Below are 10906 nucleotides of genomic sequence, written 5' to 3'. Positions count from 1 at the left end.
TTAGGATTATTTATTCCAGCTCTGTGAAAAAGGTCAATGGTACTTTTTTTTTCTTTTAAGATTTTATTTATTTGACAGAGAGACACAGCAAGAGAGGGAACACAAGCAGGGGGAGTGGGAGAGGGAGAAGCAAGCTTCCCACCGAGCAGGGAGCCCAATGTGGGGCTCGATCCCATGACCCTGGGATCATGGCCTGAGCCGAAGGCAGACGCTTAACAACTGAGCCACCCAGGCACCCCTCGATGGTACTTTGATAGGGATTGCTTTGAATGTGTAGGTTGCTCTGGGTAGCATAGACATTTTAACAATATTTGTTCTTCCAATCCATGAGCATGGAATGTTTTTCCATTTCTTTGTGTCTTCCTCAATTTCGTTCATAAGTGTTCTGTAGTTCTTAGGGTACAGATCCTTTACCTCTTTGGTTAAGTTTATTGCTAGGTATCTTATGGTTTTGGGTGCAATTATAAATGGGATCGATTCCTTAATTTCTCTTTCTTCTGTCTCATTGTTAGTGTACAGAAATGCAGCTGATTTCTCTGTGTTGACTTTATAACCTGCCACGTTGCTGAATTCTGGTATGAGTTCTAGCAATTTTGGGGTGGAGTCTTTCGGGTTTTCCACATAGAGTATCATGTCATCTGCAGAGTGGAGTTTGACTTCTTCTTTGCCAATTTGAATGCTTTTTATTTCTTTTTGTTGTCTGATTGCTGTGGCTAGGACTTCTAGTTCTATGTTGAACAACAGCGGTGAGAGTGGGCATCCCTGTCGTGTTCCTGACCTTAGGGGAAAAGCTCTCAGTTTTTCCCCATTGAGAATGATATTCGCTGTGGGCTTTTCATAAATGGCTTTTATGATATCGAGGGTCCCTCTATCCCTACACTGTGGAGAATTTTAATCAAGAAAGGATGCTATATTTTGTCAAATGCTTTTTCTGCATCAATTGAGAGGATCACATGGTTCTTGTCCTTTCTTTTGTTAATGTCCTTTCTTTTGATTGATTTGCAGATGTTGAACCACCCTTGCAGCCCAGGAATAAATCCCACTTGGTCATGGTGAATAATCCTTTTAATGTACTGTTGGATCCTATTGGCTAGTATCTTGGTAAGAATTTTGGCATCCATGTTCATCAGGGATATTGGTCTGTAATTCTCCTTTTTGGTGGGGTTTTTATCTGGTTTTGGGATCAAGGTAATGCTGGCCTCATAGAATGAGTTTGGAAGTTTTCCTTCCATTTCTATTTTTTGAAGCAGCTTCAGAAGAATAGGTATTAGTTCTTCTTTAAATGTTTGTAGAATGCCCTTGGGAAGCCACCTGGCCCTAGACTCTTGTTTGTTGGGAGATTTTTGATTACTGCTTCAATTTCTTTGCTGGTTATGGGTCTATTCAGGTTTTCTATTACTTCCTGTTTCAGTTTTGGTGTTTATAAGTTTCTAGGAATGCATATTGCTTAATTTGCTGGCATATAAGTTGCTCATAATATGTTCTTAAAATTGTATTTCCTTGGTGTTGGTCATAATCTCTCCTCTTTCATTCATGATTTTATTAATTTGGGTCCATTCTCTTTTCTTTCTGATAAGTCTGGCTAGGGGTTTATCAATCTTATTAATTCTTTCAGAGAACCAGCTTCTAGTTTTGTTGATCTGATCTACTGTTCTTTTGGTTTCTACTTCATTGATTTCTGCTCTAATCTTTATTATTTCTCATCTCCTGCTTGCTTTAGGCTCTATTTGCTGTTCTTTCTCCAGCTCCTTTAGGTGTAAGTTTAGCTTGTATATTTGAGACTTTTCTAGTTTCTTGAGAAAGTCTTGTATTGGTATGTACTTCCCTCTTAGGACGGCCTTTGCTTCATCCTAAAGGTTCTGAATGTTTACATTTTCATTTTCATTTGTTTCCTTGAATTTTTAAAATTCTTCTTTAATTTCCTCATTGACCCATTCATTCTTTAGAAGGATGCTCTTTAGCCTCCAAGTATTTGAGTTCCTTCCAAATTTCCTCTTGTGATTGAGTTCCAGTTTCAAAGCACTGTGGTCTGAAAATATGCAGGGAATAATCCCAGTCTTTTGGTACCTGATTTGTGACCCAGTATGTTTTCTATTCTGGAGAATGTTCCATGTGTACTCGAGAAGAATGTGTATTCTGTTGCTTTAGGATGGAATGTTCTGAATATATCTGTGAAGTCCATCTGATCCAATGTGTCATTCAAAGCCTTTATTTCCTTGTTGATCTTCTGCTTAGATGATTTGTCCTTTGCAGTGAGGGGAGTGTTAAAGTCCCCTACTATTATTGTGTTGTTATCAATGTGTTCCTTTAATTTTGTTATTAATTGTTTATAGAATTGGCTGCTCCCAAGTTAGGACCATAAATATTTACAATTGTTAGATCTTCTTGTTGGATAGACCCTTAAGTATGATATAGTGTCCCTCTTCATCTCTTACTACAGTCTTTGGTTTACACTGTTCTCCATCCCCTTACTTTCAATTTGGAGGTGTCTTTGGGTCTAAAATGAGTCTCTTGTAGACAGCATTTGGATGGGTCTTGCTTTTTTTTTTTTTTTTTATCCAATCTGATACCCGTGTCTTTTGATTGGAGCATTTAGCCCATTTACATTCAGAATAACTATTGAAAGATATGAATTTAATGCCATTGTATTACCTGTAAAGTCACTGTTTCTGTATATTGTCCCTGTTCCTTTCTGGTCTGTGTTACTGTGGGGTTCTCTCTTTGCTTACAGGATCCCCTTTAATATTTCTTGCAGGGCTGGTTTAGTGATCACGAATTCCTTAAGTTCCTGTTTGTCCTGGAAACTATCTCTCCTTCCATTTTGAATGACAGCCTTGCTGGGTGAAGGATTCTTGGCTGCATGTTTTTCTCATTTAGTACCCTGAATATATATATCATGCCAGTCCTTTCTGGCCTGCCAGGTCTCTGTGGATAGGTTTGCTGCCAGTCTAATGTTTCTACCCTTGTAGGTTAAGGACTTCTTGTCTCAAGCTGTGTTCAGGATTTTCCCTTCATCTCCAAAATTTGCAAACTTCACTTTTATATGTTGGGGTGTTGATCTATTTTTGTTGATTTGAGGGGGGTTCTCTATTCCTCCTGGACTTGAATGCCTGTTTCCTTCCACAGATTAGGGAATTTCTCAGCTATGATTTGTTCGAATATACTGTCTGTCCCTCTCTCTCTTTCCTCTTCCTCTGGGACCCCAATCAATTTAATATTGTTTTGCTTTATGGTATTGCTGATTTCTCAGAGCCTCCTCTCATGATCCCTTAGTTGTTTTTCTCTCTTTTCCTCAGCTTCCTTACATTCCAACATTCTGTATTCTGTCACTGACTTTCTCTTCTGCCTCATTTACCCTAGCCACTGGAGCGTCCAGTTTAGACTGCATCTCAGTTAAAGCATTTTTAATTTCAGCCTGATTAGATTTTAGTTCTTTTATTTCTTCACTAAGGGATTCTGTAGTGTCTTTTATGCTTTTTTCAAGCCCAGCTAGGATCTTTATAATCATTATTCTGAATTCCAGGTCCAACATTTTACTTATATCCATATATCCATATAAGTCTATGGCAGAGGGTATTACTTCTGGTTCTTTCTTTTGTGGTGAATTCCTCCTTCTAGTCATTCCTCTAGCTAGTCCAGAGACGAATAGATAAACGAGAGAACAAAAAAGAAATAACAAATTAAAAATTAAAAAAATGTATCAACCACAACCCCAGCAAAATATACACTAGACAAATCAGAAGAGATCAAAAACCAAAAAAGTGGGGGAAAAGAATATAATCAAACAGGTTGACAGAACAGGGTGATACACTTGGTCCTGGGTGTATTTTGGTCTGTTTGTTAGAAGACACTTGATCCCACAATTGTAAAGATAGAAAAACTTATATATGTACAAAGATAAAATTGAATATAGTGAAAGGAAGCCAAAAATAAGAATATATCTATAAAATGTGAATGTAAAAATTAAAGTTAAAAAAAAAACTTAAAAACAAAGAGTTGATAAAATAAGAAACTAGTTGAAAAGGAAAAAAAGAAAAGGAAAACTTAAAACTGAAAGATAAAAGAATCATGACAAAAATCTTGAATTCTATCTATTATTTTCCCGTAGCAATGGAGTTTTGCAGTTCTTTATGCTCTGTAAACTTGGTATTGGCCTGATGTTCCAGCTGGTCTTCTGGGGGAGAGGCCTGTTGCACTGATTCTCAGGTATCTTTGGCTGTGTGGGATTGCATCACCCCTTGCTTGGGGACTGGGCTCAGTGTAAGCTGCTTGGGGTTGTTCTATGTGGCTTTTGTTTCCTGAAGTCTTTCTGTGCAGCTTTAGAGGATGAAAATAAAAATGGCCCAGCCCTGATCTCCAGCCCCGGAGCTGAGAGATCCCGGCCCCCTCTCTTCAGTAAACCCTCAGGGAAAAGCAGTCTTCACTTTTGTGTGAGTCAAACTCTGCAGACTCCTGCAGTGTGCGCCGGTGGCAATCCTCCTGGGAAAGGGAGGGGGTCACCTTGGAGCTGCTGCTTGCAGGGCCCCTGCCTGGAGAGGGGTCACCCGATCCTGCGCACACCCATGCCGCCCCTCCCAGAGGAAGGAGGAGGGTTGCCGCAGTTTCTGCCCTTTGCAGGGTCCCTGTACAGAGTGGTCGCCCTATCATGCCGCAGTTTGCGGTTTATGGCAATCAGAGCTGAGAGCCCATTCCTGGGCTCGCTATTTGTAGCTGGTTTCCCGCTCTGATGCTTGGGAACTTTGCTGGATCAGGCCCCCCCATTCTTTCTGTGACCCCAGGGACCCGAGACCACACTGTACAACCTAGGATTCTGCCCCGCTGCGCCACCTGAGCACCTTTCAGGCAGGGATGTCTGTCACTGGAGCAGACTTCTAAAAGTTCGGATTTTGTGCTCCAGGGCTATATCACGTTCCAATGGCCAGTTTACAGAGGCTCCCTCCCCCCACCATTTATCTTCAGATATATCCCCTCAGATTCACTTCTCCGCACCTCCTACCTTGCAAAAAGTGGTTGGTTTTTTATTTGTAGGATTCCAGCAATTCTTTTCTTACATCTCAGGTGGAATTCACTGGTATTCAGAATGATTTGATAGTTATCTAGCTAAATTCAAGGGACCAGGATGAAACAAGGCCCCTATTCTTCCACCATCTTGCCTCCCTCCTAGCATTCCACAGATTTTAATAAAATATTTATGAAGCAGTTTTAAAATTTCGATTGACTTATACTTTCAAAGATTTTAATGCTTACTCTTTTAAAAGATTTATTTTAGGGACAGCTGGGTGGCTCAGTCGTTGGGCGTCTGCCTTCAGCTCAGGTCATGATCCCAGGGTCCTGGGATCGAGCCCCACATCGGGCTCCCTGCTCGGCAGGAAGCCTGCTTTTCCCTCTCCCATTCCCCCTGCTTGTGTTCCCTCTCTCATTGTCTCTCTCTCTGTAAATAAATAAATAAAATCTTTTAAAAAAATAAATAAAAGATTTATTTATTTTAGAGAGGGAGAGCATGAGTAAGGGGCAGGGCAGAGGGAAAGAATCTCAAACTGAGTGGAGCCCCCACATGGGGTGGGGCTCAATCCCAGGACCCCAGGATCATGACCTGAGCCAAAATCAGGAGTCGGTCACTCAACCAACTGAGCCACCCAGGTACCCCTAATGCTTACTTTTAAACACCCTCAGGTTTGTTCATATTATAACAAAAAGCAGATTTTAAAAATAATTGGAAGCATTTCAAGCACCATCAATCAACCTCCCAAGAGAAGTTGTAACCTTTGTGTGTAATTACATTTTTGTAACTAAATTTACTTATCTTTTTAGTTACATTACAAGATATATATGGTACCAATTAATTATCAGCTTCAGACTGTACCTAAATCTTGTCACAAGTTGTTAATGAGCGTGATATTCTGTAAAAACCAACGCTTAAACAAATAATTATTGTACTGGTAGGTCTTTCATCCTGAAGGCATCACTAACTTGCTATCACATCTTTTCTTTCTTTTTTTTTAAATTTCACAGCTATAGTATTAATTGGCAGATACCAGCTGCATGGTTAATCTGTATCTCACTGTCCTTTAATTGCTTCTCCAACCCACATACCATTCTCAGCACTCACTGTCTTACCTCCATGTCCCTTTGTTCCATTCTGTTACATCCACCCTCATATTTCCAAACTGGATCAACTGCTGCTGATTTTAGAACTGTCGGCATATTGTGATGGTGAGAATAAAAATGTGTTCTGGGATATCTGAACATGTAGGTTAAGTAGAAGCCAAAGGATATTTTTCCACCCCAACTGCATCTTATAATCTCAGTAATTTCTCACTCACCCCTCATACCTTGACTAGCCCATGGGACAGCGCTTAGTCAAAAAGAATCAGATGATATGAGTACGATGGTGTGCAGTTCCATTCAGCTGCAAGTGTTTAGTCAGCCCTGCCCTCTGTGCAGCTTGTCTCAGCATTATGGGCAATGAAATGCCAGGTTCTCTTTTAAGATCAAGCATAGACTCAACCCCTCTCCTTGGTTAAGACTCATAAGAATTTTAGGAGAGTCTCCAGCTGAGAAGGAATTGCTATACAAGTAACACCTACCTTTGCAACAACAGGAATGAATCTAGAGGATATTACGCTAAGTGAAATTGGCCAGACAGAGAAAGACAAATGCTATATGACTTCACTTAAATGTGGAATGTTAAAGAAAGGTTGAACTCGTAGAAACAGAACAGGGAAAGAGTGGGGGAGATGGGGAGGTGCTGATCAAAAGTACAAGCATTCAGTTAGAAGATGAATAAGTTCTAGGGGTCTTATGTACAGCATGGTGACCAGTTTATGCTACTGTGTTGTGTGCTTGAACTTTGCTAAGAAAGTAGACCTTAAGCATTCTCACAGGTACACAAAGTAGCTTGATATAAGTTGGTAGACGTGTTAACCCAATTGGGGTAATCATCTCATGAAGTATATGTTTGTCAGATATTCACATGATACTGTAGACTTTACAGATGTACAATTTGTCAATTATGCCTAAATAAGGCTGAAAAATCAGTGATGCAGACTTTTCTGGTTGGGGTGAGATTTTCATAGATCCACAGAGCTAAAGATGGAATAAATATTAACATGGGTATCATCCTTCTAGAGTTTACAAAATATCTTTATTTTTTCTCCATTTGAGAGGCTTGCAGAAGTTAAATAACTGACTCTGGTTACTCAGTGTGATAGGTTAAATAAAGGTGCCCTAAAAATATCCACACCCTAATCCCTGGCACCTGTGAATGTTACCTTACATGGTAAAAGAGACTTCAGAGAGGTAAAGGTAAAGGTAAATATCTTGAGTTGGGGAGATGATCCTGGATCATCTGGGTGGGTCCAAAGGAATCACTAGGGTCCTTATGAGAGAGAGCAGTAGAAGATTCCATGAGGGAAGGAAAAGATTGGAGTGATGGGAGGAAATGGTCATGAGCCAAGGAACGTGGGAGCCTCCAGAAGCTGGAAGAGGCAAGGAATGGACTGTCCCCTGGAGGGTCCAGAAGGGGGACCGTCACTGTAGCCCTGTAAGGCTCATTTTGGGCTTTTGAGCTGCAGAACTGTGAGAGAACAAATGTGTGTTTTAAGACACTAAATGTGTGGTAATGTGTTACAGCAGCAACAAGATTACTAACGAAGCCAGAAAACGCTGGTATTTGCAGTGCCAGGTAGAACTGACATGCTCGTTATTCCGCACTCATCATGCTTGTGCTGTCCATAGCTCTGAAAGTTCTCAAAATTCCACATCATCAGGTAAGTGTTATATCAAGTCCAAGTCTTTTCCAAAGAGGAAGCAAGACATCTTTGTAAATTGTATGGTTTAGAAATTTTCTTTCCAAATTATAGCTGTGAAGGGAAATTTCTACCTTTTTCAGTTGCCCATATAGGCAGTCTCTTTGGGCTTGGACAAATTTTTAATTACTCCTTGAGTAATTAGCATTCTTATATTAAGGATGACTAGAATTTCATAAAAAAAAATTTTTTTTAAGTTCTCTAATGGGATGGACTCGGTAGATCTTAAAATTATCCTGCTACTCTAAAATCTTATTTACACATTGTTTTGTTTTACACAGTTTCACTGAAAGTATAAACAACCAAAATATAGTCTATATTGTAGTTTCTAAATAATGGTCCCATTTTTGCCTCCAATAAATCCTAATGTGATAATGATAGATTTGCCTTTTTGCAAAAATCCCTTCAGCCAATTTGGTGAGACTAAAAGAAAATTGAATTTTTTTCAGCAAGAAAGATTGTAAAGCTAATTTCTCTAATGCTTTATGATTCACATAAGCCAAAGTTAAAAGATTATATATATTCACATTTCAGAATTCTAGTGATTACTTGGGTTTGCTAAAAGAGTTTCAGAAAGAGAAAAAAAGAGCAGTCAATCCTATTTCAGGGCAGACAAGTGGTATTATAGTTTAAAGGTGATTTTTTTTTTTTTCCACAAGACTTCACCCATGGGCATTGTTTTGGATGGATGTGGGAAATTGTGTCAGGAGTCAGAGAAACCATCTAAGAAAGAGAAGGAGGACTGTTCGGGCTGAGAATAGGAGGAGGGTTCCCATTGTGTCTGGCCTTGTTGGCCAGCCTCAAACAACTTCCAGAATATTCGAGTTTTAGGAGTGCCTGGGACCAAGAATATTTTATATGTAAACTCCAAGAATAAAAAGTAAAGAAAGAGAACCTCGGACTCACCCTCATGCCACTATAATCATAGTTCCTAGGACAGTGCTTGACACACGGTAGACACTCAGTAGGATTTGTGGAATCCATGCATGAGTGCATGAATGAATAAATATAAAAGCAGTTACTTCCCTGAATATTTTTTTAGTAACTAATGACATGTCTAAATGGCACTAAGCTTATTTACTCCTAGTGGAATCACCACCACTCTCAACAAGTATGTGAGATGGCAGGGTGTATCGGATATTTTATCAAGTCAAGCATATTTTCATTATCAAAAGATTTTCCTCTGAAAGCAATGCCTTCTCCAACTGAGCATATAACAATCTATTGTTCTCAAGTAATGAAGAATCCTATTATGGTTTGATATGTTTCATAACAACTAGTTGTTTGGGAGGCTACTTTTCAGACTCAGTGGTCTAAGAGGGGAGAGAGCAGGACACTTGGATCCAGGAGTTTCTATCCCCGAAATAGATGTCACCAGGAGGAGAATGTCGTTATCTCCAACCAATATGTATCATGTAATGTTCTTCATCATAAGTGAGCTGAGATTTTCGATTAGCATTTGATATAGATGAATGTGGTAAATACATAACTTCCTCCCAAATCATAAGTATCAATTTTTCCACAAAAGTCTGAATCTATGAAAAAGAATGCGGGCACCTGGGTGGCTCAGTCCGTTAAGTATCTGCCTTCTACTCAGGTCATGATCCCGGGGTCCTGGGATCGAGCCCCGGGGGCTGGACTCCCTACTCAGCAGGGAGCCTGCTTTTACCTCTCCCTCTGCCCCTGCCCCTGCTTGTGCTCTCTCTTGCTCTCACGTTTGGTCTCTCTCTCGAGTAAATAAATCTTAAAAGAAGAAGAAGAAGAGGAGGAGGAGGAGGAGGAGAGGGGAGGGGAGGAGGAGGAGGAGAGGGGAGGGGAGAGGAGGAGGAGGAGGAGGAGAGAATGCTGTTTCAAGCAGTGCCTCCAGCCTGCCTTCACAGACGTAACACATGTGTACTGCGATCTGGGGACAGTAATAAGGCAGAGGAAGTATGTAGCACATACATCTATCTGTCAGCCCTCAGACAAGCAGGGCAGCAAAGCTGAGGCCCTACAGGAAAGAATCTAAGCCAGAGGGAGAGAGTAAAGCATGATATACAATCTCTCAGTCACAGGTGGAGGGACAGTTAAGGGCATAAATGGAATGTGCAAATCTCAGGCAAGGTGACATTCCAGGGAGCTGGGTAAAGCCAGTTGAAGAGGGAGGGACTGGTCAGGCAGCAATGGGCTCAAGTGTGATTCTGGCACAAGCAGAGTCCAGGTGGCTGCGTAGAGTTCAAGACAGAGGCAAGGGCATTGGTTAGGAACAAATATCAGGAAGGGCATTTTAGGTTTTAAGTGGCAAGCCGATCTATAGGAAGACACAAAGTTGATCTTAGTTTTGTGGGTTTTTTTTATTGTGATAAAACAGGCAAACCATAAAGTTTACCATCTTAATTATTTTTAAGTGTATAATTCAGGGGCATTTGGAGCATTCACAATCATTTGACACCAAAAGCAAAGGTAACAAAAGCAAAAATAAACATGTGGGACTACATCAAACTAAAAAGTTCTGCACAGTAAAGGAAACCATCAATAAGATGAAAAAGCAACCTATCAAATGGGAGAAAATATCTTCAAATCATATATGAGGAGTTAATATCCAAAATATATAAAGAACTCCTACAACTCAATAGCAAATATATATATACATATACATATATACATATACATATATATATATCTGATTAAAAATCAGCAGAAGAGGGGTGCCTGGGTGGCTCAGTCAGTTAAGCGTCTGCCTTTAGCCCAGATCATGGTCCCAGGGCCCTGGGATTGAGCCCCGCATCGGGCTCCCTGCTCAGCAGAGAGCCTGTTTCTCCCTCTGCTGCTCACCCTGCTTGTACTCACTCGCTCTCTCAAATAAATAAATAAAATCTTTTTAAAAAATCAGAAGATCTGAATAGATATTTTTACTAAGAAGACATACAAATGGCCAAAAGGTATGTGAAAAGGTGCTCAACATCCCTAGTCATCAGGAAAATGCTAATCAAAACCATAATGAGGGGCGCCTGGGTGGCTCAGATGGTTAAGCGACTGCCTTCAGCTCAGGTCATGATCCCAGGGTCCTGGGATCGAGCCCCACATAGGGCTCCTGGCTCAGCGAGGAGCCTGCTTCT

The sequence above is a fragment of the Leptonychotes weddellii genome, chromosome 3 (assembly GCF_054177405.1).
Source record: "Leptonychotes weddellii isolate Sample4059 chromosome 3, ASM5417740v2, whole genome shotgun sequence".
Classification (NCBI taxonomy): domain Eukaryota; kingdom Metazoa; phylum Chordata; class Mammalia; order Carnivora; family Phocidae; genus Leptonychotes; species Leptonychotes weddellii.
This window is presented reverse-complemented; position numbering follows the sequence as displayed.